Below are 15,464 nucleotides of genomic sequence, written 5' to 3' on the forward strand. Positions count from 1 at the left end.
ACTGCGATAAGTGCCTATTTGTGTGTATATTGTTGAAAGTGATGTGAAAGCTATACAGATAAGGAATTCTACATGTTGGCGTTCAAATGGAAATTAACCAATAGTTATTTATTCGTAATTTATAATACTCCTGTATTTATAAAGCTTTCTTAAATTATCAACATAACCCACACTTGTAGTTTGGTTGTTCAGAACTGCTATAATATTCCTAAATATCAAAAGATGAATTCAAAAGTTTTCTTTAAATAAATCCTTATATTACTTGGCATCAAATTACATTTGGATAAATGTACTTCTTATATTAATTTTTTTGTGTTTAAGAATTTTTTTTATTCAATTAAATTTTCCATTAATTAAGGTCTCAGCTCGGACGGTTAAAGAACGATAGGTCATTTAAAAACTTGTCCAATCGGCTGACTCGCTAATTGTGTTTATGACTCGACGGCAACTTTTTCTATCAAAAGTTACGTCACTTACCGTCGCGAGACTATTTCATTAGGGTGGAAGTGACTGGCGCTCCATTTGAAATTTATTTTTAATTTTGCAAATTTAGGCAGAAGGGTATCAAATGAGATAAGTTAAGATTGTTATAAAATGTGATACATAAAATTCTCGTGCTATAGAGTTTGTTACAGATTTCCTCCGTAACGTTTGGACCGATTTTTCGATTTTTTTTTGTGTAAAATGAGAATCAAAAACATCTTTATTTAAATAGATTACAAAAGTACCTTTGAATCGTCATTTTAAAATTCAAAAAATTCAAAATTCAAAATTATTTATTTCATGTAGGCCAACCTGTGGCTCTTATGACACGTCATGAATCTACCACCGGTTCGGAATGCGAACTCTGCTGAAAAGAGCCGGCAAGAAACTCAGCAGATGCACTTTTCAAAATATTCATTTTACAATCTTTTCAATACTAACTTACAATACACTATACTAATTACAAAATTTCCATACTAACTTGTGTTTTACATACTATTACATCGTCATAAGTTTTCTATACTAACTTGTGTTTAGCCGGATGCCTAGCCGATTATTTACAAATTATAATTTAAATTGTTTTTAACCGTGAAACTGCCACCGGTTCGAAATGAAAAAAAAACACAAAAATACTCCACAGTTACTCTTTAAAAAAAAATATATATATATATATATATATATATATATATATATATACTAGATGACCCCGCAAACGTTGTTTTGCCATATATGTTATTAACACCCTTAAGCCCCCCCTTGTAACTTAGGGGATGAAAAATAGATGTTGTTCGATTCTCAGACCTACCCGATATGCACACAAAATTTCATGAGAATCGGTCAAGCCGTTTCGGAGGAGTTTAACTACAAACACCGCGACACGAGAATTTTATATATTAGATACGAGTATATGTATAAACTGTGTTTTATACAATATTGCATGAAATAAAGCGACACTAACATCTATATCATCTATGTAGCCCTGCACCGAATAATCAAATTTAGCTATTAATTCCTGTTTAATACAAACTTTAAATTTATTCTCAGACAATTTGAATATCGTTTGTGGAATTTTATTGTACATGTGAATACCATAACCCAAAAAGGAGAGGAAAAAGTGCGCAAAGCATTGCGCAGTCGGTAACGTGGAGTTAGTTTTGTTGTTTTGTTCGAATTGAAAAAATCTTTTTGTGTTGAATTTACCGAGAAAGGCTAAAGGCTTTATTTCCTTAAATCAATGCGAGCGAAATTACAGAGCACAGCTAGTGTTTGTTACAATTAAAAATAAACAGAAATATGATATATGCCTTGATCAGAATATGATTTGATTGACCTCTAAATGTCACCTCATGGCTATAACAAAGTGGCATATAGCTGAAAAGATAGCGCTTTTGATACATACTAAATTTGAAGAATTGAATTTGAAAACGGGCTAATAATATATAGGACTAATTAGATATAAAATAGATAATAAACTTATACATAAACAAATTTACTTAAACATAATTTAACAGAGTAGTTTATATAAGCATAACAAACATAATACCAGATACTATACAACACAAACTCAATGTACTCCCACATATGCACTGCTATTTAACTTGTACAGACTTCGGAGAATCTCCGCGAACTCGCAAGTACCGGCGTCCTGACGACAAAGCCTTTACGACACAGGCCTCGCCTACTAAGCTGACCGCAAGCACTCAATGTACTTCGAAACACCGATAACATCTTATATTCATTGCAAGTTATTGGTCTCTTACTTAAATTAACTTTAGACTATAATATACGTAACTTATTTACATCTAACTTTAAGTTTTTTAAACTACACTCGTTTAAAATAAAATTATAGATAAGGAAAGAGATAAAGAATTAGTAGAAAAAAAAATGTGTGTTTTAGACAACACGACCGAAGTAAAACTTCCTTGGCAAATTCAAATTCCTGTCAGGCCTGTACAATAAGTCTACACTGTCTTGAGAGAGAGAAAGAAAATGTGTGCTCACACCTCTCTCTCTTGTTCCGTTTGCTTCGCCCGATCACACTTTTCATAACGCCCTCGTCACGCATTCACCAGCTAACTCCCCAAGTAAAGCGTGCGTAAATAAGTTTTAATTCTTTAAAATTTATTGATGGTATTTTCTTGTGAATTCTGTTTGGTTTATACATTGAATTATTTAAAAGAATAAGGCCATAAAAAAATTAGCCACAGTTCTTAACTAAAAAAAGCTATAAAAGCTATTCTCATAATATTTTAAATCTATACGAATATTATAAAGATAAAGCTATATAAACGGACATTAAACATTAATTCTAAGCGAGACTTACTACAACCCTCAAGAGTTAACTTGAGACCTGAGCCCAGTAGGTAGTACACAACGGCACTCAGAACTCAAGTTAACTCTTACGGGCTACACCCGACAACGAAAATGATTATTGAAACGCAACTTTATAGTATTTAGACAGAGTATCTTTTATTCAAAATAAAACAAACATAATCGATTTTAATATAAAAACTAATGTGAAGGATGATTGAAATCGCCCCCCAAGCCTCGATACAACGCCACCATTTTTTATGGGTCTCTTACCCTTTATGCCTACAAGGGGACGTTATCGCCCACTTTGTGTTATAAACAATTAAACATTAAAATTACAGTGAAAACAATGAGTACTCTCAAGCCTTTCGTTGCACGTTTATACGCGCGAAGGCATAGGTATCAGCCTGGGAGGGTGCCATCCACTCAGCGCCATCAAGTGCAAGTAGCCGCTACCATCAACCCATCTGCATCTCAAGTAAGTCCATCATACCCATCACCGCGGGGTAAGCGCCCCAACTCAACATACCCATCGTCGCGTGTAACCGTCCGCAGCGGTTACAATTATACCTCAAAACATTACTATAAACATAACATCAGATGTGACTAATAAGTAAGGAACTAAGAAAGTTACATACGCGGAACACATACGTGAAAGTTACCCACTGAAATAACTCTTTTAAAAAATCCAATGCCTCAAAGAACTGCATCTATAAAGGTTCTCTTTATACGTCGTAACAAAAGATACAGACTATTGAACGCTTTCTTCCCTTTGAGGCCGGGCTGCGTCTCGTGTGTTTCAGTTGTACTCTTAGATTAAAAAATACTTTGTAGTTTGCAACTTCTATTATTTTATACATTAATCTATTATTATTGTCAAATATTTGACGACGCGTTGGCGCAGCGGTCATAGCACTAGCTGTTGCGCTGGCGGTCGCAGGTTCGATCCCCGCTCACGATAGACATTTGTATCGGCCATATAAATGTGTGTCGTGGTCTGGGCGTTGTGCTTGTGTATTGTGTGTGTTTCCGGACCCTCGACACAGGAAAAAATCCTACTGGGGGATCCGTTGAGTGTGAAGCGTTTAATTATTATTTATTTATTTATTAGTTTCAAAATATAATAAAATAATTGTTTCGTAATATTTACGTATTTCATGATATGCTCGGTTATTATCATAAATTATTATTTGTTTGCGTTTCCTCAAGGATTCTTAGGAAATGCGTTGGCCTTGATCTTTCCAATCGACCAAGTGGTTATATGCGAAGGTATCTTTCGAAGTTTTCGCATTTGTAATATTCGTAAAATATATATTGTTGCATGCAATACTCAATTCTAAGAAATTATTTACATATAATACTGGATATTTTGGGTTGTTTGGAAGGCTGAAGAATGGCTAATTATAATAAGTCCGCCCACTGTACTTCACTGTTTTTAACTATCTTTATGCTTTGTTTGTAATATATTTGTGGCTTACAATAAAGTATAAATAATAATAATTATGGTTGAACCAAATCAAGACTTTTTAGAATAACCCACATAGCCGATTAACAAATTAGACCTACTTGCAGTGCATAAGATAGGGGTTTGGAGTGAAATAATTTTGAAATGCTATTACAATGTTCCATGTGATTCGACTGCAAATGATAGATAGTTATAATTTAAGATTATATCAAATCAAATAAAAAATTGCTTTGTTTGAACTAAAATTTTAAAAGTGAAGCTACCACCGATTCGGAATGTAGATTTTGCAGAGAGAAATCGAAAAGAAACTCCGCTGTTACTCTTTTAAAGATAATATGGAGGACGATAATATATAGGATGTAATGCACTTTACATAAACTCATAAGGTTCTTTACTTAACTTTTTGTCGTTATTTTATTACATTCAATTAAATTTATTTAAATTTATGTACGGAAGAGTGAAACAATTAATTTGACTTCTTTAAAAATTCAAATTTAAGAGTAAAACGAAATTAGAATTCCGTCATTAAATGAGTTCTTTAATTAATGAAGATAACATGGGTGCCGGTTAAACGGGAAATGGCGAATTTTAAAAAAGTTCAATGAAATGAGGGCACTGCCTAATTGTGTTTACGACTGAACTCTTAACTTTTTCTATCAAAAGTTACGGCTATTAACATTATGAGAGTGTTTAATTTTGTGCGAAAGCATTATCATGCTCGATTTATAATTTATTTCTCTTTTTTCAAGATGGCTGCTGTGAAACTTTGCGTGCTTTTGTAACCATTTTAGATTGAGGTCGGGTGTGGCATATCGACCCTTTTTAAAATATCAAAGTATATTTTAACTGCTTGTTTTGTAAAATCCACGTATCTTGAAGACTGGAGTCTATGGGACTTACCGAAATTAATATTTTGAAACTCCAGACACTTCAGCAGGTTCCATTGTCACGAGTGACTGAGGATCTGCGAGTTAGATGTTGTTTTGCGAATAGGCCGTAAGTGGATTGTTACCTCTTCATTTTTCGTTTTTCATTAAGGTAAACTAAGGTAGCACACAATACTGACGTAGTATTTACGATAATAATTATCCGGAACGCGTATTTATATAACCCAATCATTGGACTCCACGATCACGACAATTTGAAGCCATCGTTCCGATGAAATTTATTTTTGAGATATGCAAATTACGTTGAGAAACGATTAAAAAGTCTTAAGATTAAAATCTCTTAACCATTACACAATTGGTTATGATTTAGCTTTAAGAAAGTTCCTTTAATGTTTCTAAAATTAGATGGTAGTAAATAAAAAAATAATCTTAGCAGAGCGTGGTTTCGATCCACGGACCTCTGGGTTATGGGCCCAGCACGCTTCCACTGCGCCACTCTGCTGTTCATAGATGCAGTGGAAAATGCTTACTACTACTAGCTACTACTTGGGTGCTATTTTCTGTTCCGGGAGCTGTGGGATTGATTCCGCGTGAATTTGTATGTCATATATGTATATGAATTTATGTATGTGTATTAGTTATATAGCCTGTAATATCCCACTGCCGGACATAGGCCTCTTTCCCCAAGTAGGAGAAGGATTAGAGCTTAATCCACCACAATGTAGGTTGGCAAATATATTCTCTACTATGAGTAACGATCGCTATCAGGTGTACATGAGAACGACCGGGACCATTAAAAAAAATCGCAGTGTTAGTTAATGTAGTCTGTTAAATGAAAGACGCAACTTGTTATAAGGATTCAAAATATATTTTTTTATATTAATTATTTATTTATTTATTTATTTATTTATTTATTTATTTATTTATTTATTACAGTTTACATTTATTGCACTTACAGTATACAACCAAGGCGTACAATAAACAAACATAAACTATATTACTATTTAAATACAAATAAGCAAATAAATATTAATTATATTCTAGGAATGTAATATGCGGTTTATATACAAGTGTATTGCGGACCAGAACCACTGCAGCGATTCATCGTTTATTAAGTAAGTCTGCCGGTCGCGGTCATGTTAGCGTCTTTGTTAGTTACTCGCGAAGTTGCTCCTAAACGCTTTGTCCTCCGGAAGCGACCGACATACTAGAAGTTGGCGGAGATGCTTCTTGTGTTTCGGAGATGATTTGAAGATTATTTTACACGTAGAGTAAGTATGTTGGATGTCAAAATATTTTGTTTTATTTTTATTAGGTGTGACATATCGTGAAATTATTATTTTTTTTACTCAGAGATTTCTCTTTATTTTTTGTTTTTAATTTCTTTACTATATATATATATAGCCACACAGGGAATGGAAAGTTAAAAAATGGGTAGGGATATTTTAATTAATCGTAATCTAATTCATTTCATAGAATATTATACCTAATTTAAAATATCGCCGTAGTCGTTCTTAAGTTGAAAAATTCATTCACGTCTCAGAGCTGTCACACACACACATATATATATATATATATATACTAGCTGACCTGGCAAACTTCGTATCGCCTTATTTTTTTTTCTTAAATATAATAATTACATATATCAAAACAAAATATACCCTATCTTTCAAGTTGGATCAAACTGCACACGGTGTGCAAATTTGATTAAAATCGGTTAAGTAGTTTAAGAGTTCATCGCGGACAAACATTGTGACACGAGATTTATATATATTAAGATATATATATTTAATATTATGTTAGACTCGTCTTCTTTTTCAAATCAAAACATACTGATATTCTCAGCCTTATATGTTATAGGAACGTGTACAATAAAAAAAGTCAGTATCAGATTCCAATTACAAGGCTTTGAGCTTTTGTCTGCAGTCTTAGAAGCACTTGTATTTTCTATTTGTTCTATTTGTTTAGAAGAACTGGTAAGAGGCTAATCTGTGCATTATAATACTTTTACGATTAATGAGGCTGGCAAACTGTTACAGAATTTACATTATCAAGTTATTTAGAGACATTCAAACACATAATGATTATATAACCATAATTAACACCTTAAAACATTTCCTTTTTTGTTTTAATTATTACGAAAGGCATAAAACTAATTACATCTTAGTAAAAAAAAAATCTAATGTACCTAGCACCCAGTCAGTCAGTTAGTCACTCAGTTCAGCCTATCGCAGTCTACTCCTGGACAGAGGCCTCCCCAAGCTCGCGCCAGACATCCCGGTTTTCCGCAATCCTCATTCAGTCTACACCGGCAATCTTACGTAGATCGTCGGTCCAACGAGCCGGAGGACGTCCCACACTGCGTTTGCCAAGACGCGGTCTCCACTCCAGGACCCCTCTACTCTAACGGCCATCGGTCCTGCGACATAGATGACCAGCCCACTGCCACTTCAACTTGCTAATTCTGTGGGCTATATCGGTTATTTTCATTCTCTCGCGGATTATCGCGGATCACGCTTAACACCCAGATAGCACTAAATTAAAATTCACTAACGCTAAGGATCAAAGCGAGATAGAAACAAAAATATATTCTATCTCACTCTACCCAGACAACTTCAAAGGCTTTAACTCTAAATCCTCGGTAAATCGTACGCATTACAAACAATCCACCCTAATGAGTCGTCAAAGTACAACTAATAGCAGGCGTCTTTGCTTCAAAACCGCGGCTTTGGCTTGCATTCAACTCAGTCTAACGAGCCACTAGAGGTGCACTCTTATGCTAGAAGAGGTCTTTACTTGGAAATCGTCACCTCTAACGACGCGGGTAATGGGTAGACAGGGGTAATAGTGTAAGTGGTCGGGATATGTGCACAATGCACTACGCGTCTGGGGATATTTTGACATGTTCGATGTTTGATTAAACATTTCAGTGATATAAGTTCTTAAATTTTCACGATGATATGTTGACGTCGTCGTCCAGAGTCACCCGCGACCATGGCGCCTAAAACGACGCCGAAATTTTCGAGTGTCAAAATTATAATTAAAATTATTATTAATATATTAAAAACTAGCTTTTAGCTAGACTTTACATGTTCAACGTGATTCTTTAAATTGGCATACTTATTTATGAACCGATTGAGATGAAACAAACACGAAACGTTAAGCTAAGCTTGCCACAATATATTAGTAACCACATCTGAATCAGATAAGCCGTTGCTGAGAAATAGACAAAAATTCTGAAAATCATTGCTTTGGATGCTATTTCCATTGATAAAGGTTCCAATAAGTTTTTCTCGTATATCTTAAATGCACATACAGCAACCCGTTACATTTTATTATATGTATTGATATTTATATAATTATATTATCTAGTATGAGTAACGATCGCTAATTGACACTGACAGCTTAACGTGCTCTTCGAGGCAGGGTGGGGAGACTCACAAGGACATACATCTATACGAGTATAATTATACAAATACAAATATCCACCCAAAGCTTGAATCGAAACCGCAAATTTATCACCAATCGTTGTTTTATTACTTTTATCGTAACTATAATTATTAACATTGAGTATTTCTAAAAATTGTTACAAATCAAATTTAAATAGTTATTAAATAAAGTTACCTCCAATCTCGTAATCTCGCGAAAACTCGTATAATATTTAGACGAGATTGTATCTCGTAAAATATGAACTAGATCGTGCGAGATAGAGATTGTGTTTCTTAGAAGGGTTGAATAAATAAAGATTATCATTTTATTCATATATAACAAAAAAGGAATATTTAATTGATATTTTTGTTGTGTTTATTTTCCTCCAAAATATCTAGACGAATTAAAATAAAAGTGTGAACTATATATTGCCGCCTAACCTTTGAACGACTGCATCAACATAACCACATACATTCCACATTTTTTTTTGGGTACATTATTGTTAGGACACAATGTATAAAAGCATGTATAAAGCACCAACCCGCCTGCCCAGCGTGGTGACTAGGGGCAAAACACATGAGTTCACGCTATTTTTGGCGTAAACTTATGGAGGCCTATGTCCAGCAGTGGACTGTGATAGGCTGTAATAAAATAATGATGTATAAAAGCAAAATTTTTTTTTTTATTATTTACCTATTTTTTTTGTTAACAAACAGTTTAAAACAATAAAATTTCCAATAACAAACAATTCATAGAAGAACTAAAAGCACACATCTATAATTAATCGAAAAAAGGTAAACAGAACAGGAAATTTAAAAAAAAAAAGTTTATCTATTCACGTAGAAATATAACAAATACACGCTTCACACTGTAAAACATAGGCCATTTACCGCAAGTAGGAGAATTATTTGTATGCCTGTACAAATATTTTTATAAATATTGTTAATAACACACACACACACACACAAACATCAGCTTATCGCAGTCCTCTGCTGGACATAGGCCTCCACAAGTTCGCGCCAAAAATGGCGTGAACTCATGTGTTTTGCCCATAGTCACCACGCTGGGCAGGCAGGCTGGTGACCGCAGGGGCTTCGGTCTGTATATTTCAAAGCCAGCAGTTGGATGGTTATCCCGCCATCGGTCGGCTTTTTAAGTTCCAAGGGTGGAACTGTGTTATCTCTTAGTCGCCTCTTACGACACCCACGGGAAGAGAGAGGCTGGCTATAATTATTTTCTGCCGTAACCACACAGACTTATTAATAAGTAACGCTCAAGCCCATGACCGGTTTCCATCGTCAATATGAATCATAGCTATAGATGTACATTTTAAGCCACAGCAGGTTTAACGGTTCAGTTAATCGAGTTAACATAACATGTTTAGAATTCGACAAGCGTGCAAAGGTCGCGCTTAGTGTTTGATGCCAAATTATCCGTTTGGCCACACGTTCAACCAGGACCGTATTAAGCCATGTCTTTGGCAATGTTACGATATGGCTGTTTTTACGTTTTCGTACATTTGAAGATAATGTTTGGAGAAACTCGAACCCAATATATTACGTATCAGGTATGTATTAAAATAAATATAGTTTGAGTATCCTAAATCCTCACTTTCCAGAATTCGTTCCTTGTGTAGAAATATCTATGGAAACAATAATAAAGCAGGGACCTGTTTAATAACCAAAATTCCTGATTAAACCCTCAACAATTAAGTCTGTAGTAAATAATTAATAAAGTTATTTTTGTTTTTATAAAATTTAATATCAATGATTTATTATTGAACCCACATCGTAGTAAAACTGTAAGGCACTGGCTAATTTCCGAATCTGGGACCCAGATTTCTATGTCTAAAATTTATTTTTCCTTGATATTATATTAATTTTTTACATCTCACGGAGGGCCCAGCCGTGGAAAGCTATTATTTATGCATAATCATTTGTATTTAATTATTTTTTGTAAATTAATCAATTTTGTAACGAAAAAGAAAGTATCCAATAAACAGACTTTCCTTACCGTCTGGAGACAATGGCAACTTTGGCTGTAAATAATTCGACCCTGTTTGTACCGCATGTTTCAGAATCCAGCTATTTCTGGCCAAAGAGGGAGCGTTATGAAATTTTTCATTAAGCCTAGTGCCACAAGCGCAGTTATGTCGCCGGCTTTAATATCGTTAGCCGAGTTTTCATTAACACGCCGTTCTCTTGCCTTTACTGACCGTAACGCTTTACTGTTGGCTTGGTACATTTTTTGCTTAACGAAAAAAAATCTAGAATTTTGGTTTTCAATTAGAAAGTTTTACGATTTTGATAATATCTTTATTTTTTTTAACCAAATAAAAATATAAGCACTCAAATTTGGAATGTTTTATAAAGATTTTAAAAATATAATTTTAAGACGGCATTGACGGGTACCGTGAAAGCTGTTTTTTTTTTAAATTGGGTTTCATTCTAAAGAGACAAAAATGCGTCATTACCCAATGAAGTTTCCGCTGATTAAAAAAAATTAATATTTCTTTTATTTTCTTACATTAATTGAAATTGTCTGTAATAATGCCTGACTAAAAATTGGAAGACGTAGAAAATATGTCCCGTAGTTTGGATATATGGAACAATAAAATAGATCCGGTGACGACTTTCAATTTAAGCGCAAGGAGAAATTAACGTACCAATGTAGAGTTGGCACGAACATTTTTAGTTTGTGTTGGTTCAGTTCACGATAAGCCAAATCGCTCCATTACTCCCAAAATTATGGTGTGATGAAATTTTATGGTAAACATTTATTTTAAACATTAATTACTGCAAAGTTCACGATTTCGGTGACTGTACTGAGTGCACTGCTGGGTTTCTTGCCGATTCTTTTCATAAAATGTATATTTCGATTCGGTGCTTCACAATATCTATAAGCAATATAATTATAATTAATATATTAATTTAAGGATTATTGTACGCTTTGTAAAACGGTGATTAAAAACTTTTTTAACCGACTTCAAAAAAGGAGAGAGGTTACTCAATTCGACTGTATATATATTTTTTTAGTGTATGTTCGCGAATAACTTTGTCGTTTATGAACCGATTTTTATCATTTTTTTTGTTGGAAGGGTGATATCTTAAGTGTGGTACTATGATAAGGAAACCAGGATCTAATGATGGGTTCCCAGAGAAATCGAGGAAAATCTTCGAAAATCCGCATAACTATTTACTGGGTGCACCGATTTTGATGATTTTTAATTTAATCGAAAGCCGATGTTTATCATGTGGTCACATTTAAATTTCATCGAGATCTGATTACAACTTTTGGAGTAATCTTTGGTAATGCGTATTTACTTGACTATTTTTTCGTCTACCTACGTTGTATTACTTGTCTAATGGAAATTTTAATTATTTATTTGAATGTACTTAAATAATGATCCACAATAAAGAAACTATGTATGTGTGCGTTAAATAATACTATGGAATAGAATATGTTTTTTATTCTCTATCCATGATTTTTATTGATTACACGTAAAGTATCTAAAACCATTTATTAATTAGTAATATATAAAAGTGTATTTTTCACTTTTCATTTCACTTCTTAATCATATATACGAACCTAGCTTAATCTTTGTTTTGTGTAAGGCACGTTGATGTCACACATGACATCTAAGTACAGCTCGTAGATTGAACAGTAGCTGTTAACATTTACCAAATCAAAAAGTATCTTTTTTTGAGCGTGTACTTAATATAAGAGTCATCGAGTGTCATGAAATAAGCTGTAAAACTGGTTTTTATATTCTCATACTTGATTTGTGTTTTAAAATCAAAATAACTTTACTGAGAGTTTGTTTTCTGTCCGTTCATCCATATGTTTAGAACTATATAACCTGTTTTATTGGTATTTTATATATTTGTATGTGCCACTATTGAAAGAAAGAAAGTTAGGTTTATTATTAGGCATTTCTCAACTATATACTTATGACAATAATATCATGCAGTTTTGGCGATGCGTGAAGAAAAGGGAGGATCCTCCAACCAGACGGGTATTGTGTCTGGCGGGCTAACGCCCCCAACGGTTGTTGTCGGGATCTTGTATATATACTTATTCACTTTGAAAACTCTGATAGCGCGATGTAGCATACGTCAGTTTTTCTCTAATTACGTAGTTTGTAGTCGTTCGTATTTCGCGCGATAGATGTCGCTACATCACTCCCCTCCGAGACCGGAGGTCGATAGCAGGTTAAGTCGTCCATTCATCTTGTGATGCTTGCCGGGCCAGTGATGTCCCAGTGAGTCGGAACCAGATGCCGCATAGTTCACGGTGAGTCGGAACTGTCTGCGGTGATGCTGCATATGCTCCAGTGAGTCGGAGTGGTGCAGTACTGCGTAGTGGCTGCTGCTGCGTCGACCAGGAGAGAAGTGTGTCTCTGCTTGCTGACCGGCCGTAGTGCAGTGTGCTGTGCCAAAGTCGCTGAGAAGGCTGTGGGTGATGACCAGGAATGCGCGTCCGCTGCATGCTGGTGGTCAGGATACTCGTAGTAGCCGTAGATGCTGGCTGGCTGAAGCCGTAGGTGCTGGATGCTTCTCGCTGTTCGAAAGCTTGAGGGAGTGATGATGACGATGAAGGTTGCGCTGATGTTCATGTTCGGGGTCACCAGTTTGGAGGTATATGAGAAACGTGGTGTTCAGTTCCTCGTCCGCCATCGCAAAGGGAGGATCCTCCGACCAGACGGGTGTTGTGTCTGGCGGGCTACTGGCCCAACGGGTGTTGTCGGGATCTTGTATATATACTTAATCACTTTGAAAACTCTAATAGCGCGATGTAGCATACGTCAGTTTTGCTCTAATTACGTAATTTGTAGTCGTTCGTATTTCGCGCGATAGATGTCGCCACATCACTCCCCTCCGAGACCGCAGGTCGATAGCAGGTTGAGTCGTCCATAGATCTTCTGATGCTTGCCGGGCCAGTGATGTTCCAGTGAGTCGGAACCAGATGCCGCATAGTTCACGGTGAGTCGGAACTGTCTGCGGTGATGCTGCATATGCTCCAGTGAGTCGGAGTGGTGCAGTGCTGCGTAGTGGCTACTGCTGCGTCGACCAGGAGAGAAGTGCGTCTCTGCTTTGTGACCGGCCGAAGTGCAGTCTGCTGTGCCAAAGTCGCTGAGAAGGCTGTGGGCGATGACCAGGAATGCGCGTCCGCTGCATGCTGGTGGTCAGGATACCCGTAGTAGCCGTAGATGCTGGCTGGCTGAAACCGTAGATGCTGGATGCTACTCGCTGCTCGAAAGCTTGAGGAAGTGATGACGATGATAATTGCGTGTTCAAATCATGTCGGCCATCGAAAAGGGAGGATCCTTCGACCAGACGGGTATTGTGTCTGGCGGGCTAACGCCCCCAACGGTTGTTGTCGGGATCTTGTATATATACTTATTCACTTTGAAAACTCTGATAGCGCGATGTAGCATACGTCAGTTTTTCTCTAATTACGTAGTTTGTAGTCGTTCGTATTTCGCGCGATAGATGTCGCTACACAGTTATAGAGACTCTCGATAGAAGTGAAAACTTAGATCTTTTAATATTAAAATTTGCATGTCGGTGACGCGAACGATCTAGACTTTTACCTACCAAAAAGTGCCAAACGTGGCTAAATTTTCAATTTAAAAATATAGATACATGTAGTTATAATGAAACGAACAAAAACAAAATAATAATAATATTAATAATACTAGATACACGATTAAAAATAAAAAGGTAAATGTTAATCAGGACTCTGCTTCGGCATTGCTTTAGTAGCAAACATTTGCTGCCAAAGCGCTGTTCCTGGCATAGCTACTATAAAGAGAAATAAAAATAAATTATACTTTCTTGATTCGATCTGTAGATATACAGAACACCTCACGTAATAGCACGTTTAGTACTTAACTGTTATTTTCATCGCGTAATCCTAAACAAACGTTTTCACTTGAGACTTTTATTAGATAATTCTAATATAAGTCTGAGATTTAAGTCTATGCTTCTATCATATAACCTACATAACTTATTTACTGAACCCACTAGAATCACTGCTACTAGTGCTACATGTATTGACAACATATTTACAAACTGTAAACCTTATTCTAAAGCTATTATTAATAAGTTAAGCTCAGACCATTGTGGCCAGTTAGCTTCCTTTTCTTATTCTTTAAATGTCAACAAAAATATTTTAAAAAAGACCTTTGTACCTATAAGTGCTACACGTGTGGAGAAGTTTAGAGGTAGTATTGTGGCAAAACTTCCTTATTTATCATACATTAATGACCCTAACTACTTATATAACTCTTTATTTAAATTAGTAAAAACTGAATTTTCTACAATATTCACTTCAAAAACAGTCAATTCAGGGGGTCTCTTGACATTTGGTGAATGGGCAACTACTGGCATATATAAGAGCAGGCAAAGGCTTTATGAATTGTACAGTGAAAAAGCCTATAATCATAGTGTATCGTTTGCTTCTTTTGTAAGTGCCTACTCAAAAATGTTTAGAAGAGTATGTTCCATGGCAAAATCCTTGTATATTAAAGACAAAATAAGAAATGCGCATAATAAAATTAAAATGACATGGAACATAATTGCTTGTGAAAGTGGAAGAGTCACAGATCGCAGCTTCGATTTTAAGTTAAATGTCAATGATAAATTTGTTACCTCAGACCGAGAAGTTGCATCTGAGTTTGAAAAATTTTTCACTGACATTCCGCTTTCTACAACGCAATCACTTAATTCGTCTCCAGGCATTGCCGAATTTTTGCTAAAGAAAAACGTTAAAGAATGTAATGTAATATTTACATTTAAACCTGTAAACCCCAAAGATATAATAATAGCCTTCAGAAGCCTGGACGTCAAGAAAACAGCTGATCTATGGGGTTTATCTGTAAAAGTCGT

The 15,464-nt window shown here is 35.3% G+C and overlaps 1 non-coding gene across 1 annotated transcript; it reads right to left on the bottom strand.

Annotated features, from left to right (window-relative positions):
- Window positions 1-5,575: 5,575 nt before the first annotated feature.
- Window positions 5,576-5,647, bottom strand: Trnam-cau. Its single transcript has one exon. It is a non-coding gene; the product is annotated as a tRNA-Met (tRNA).
- Between the last annotated feature and the right edge of the window lie 9,817 nt (window positions 5,648-15,464).

This window comes from Melitaea cinxia, chromosome 4 (genome assembly GCF_905220565.1).
Source record: "Melitaea cinxia chromosome 4, ilMelCinx1.1, whole genome shotgun sequence".
NCBI lineage: Eukaryota > Metazoa > Arthropoda > Insecta > Lepidoptera > Nymphalidae > Melitaea > Melitaea cinxia.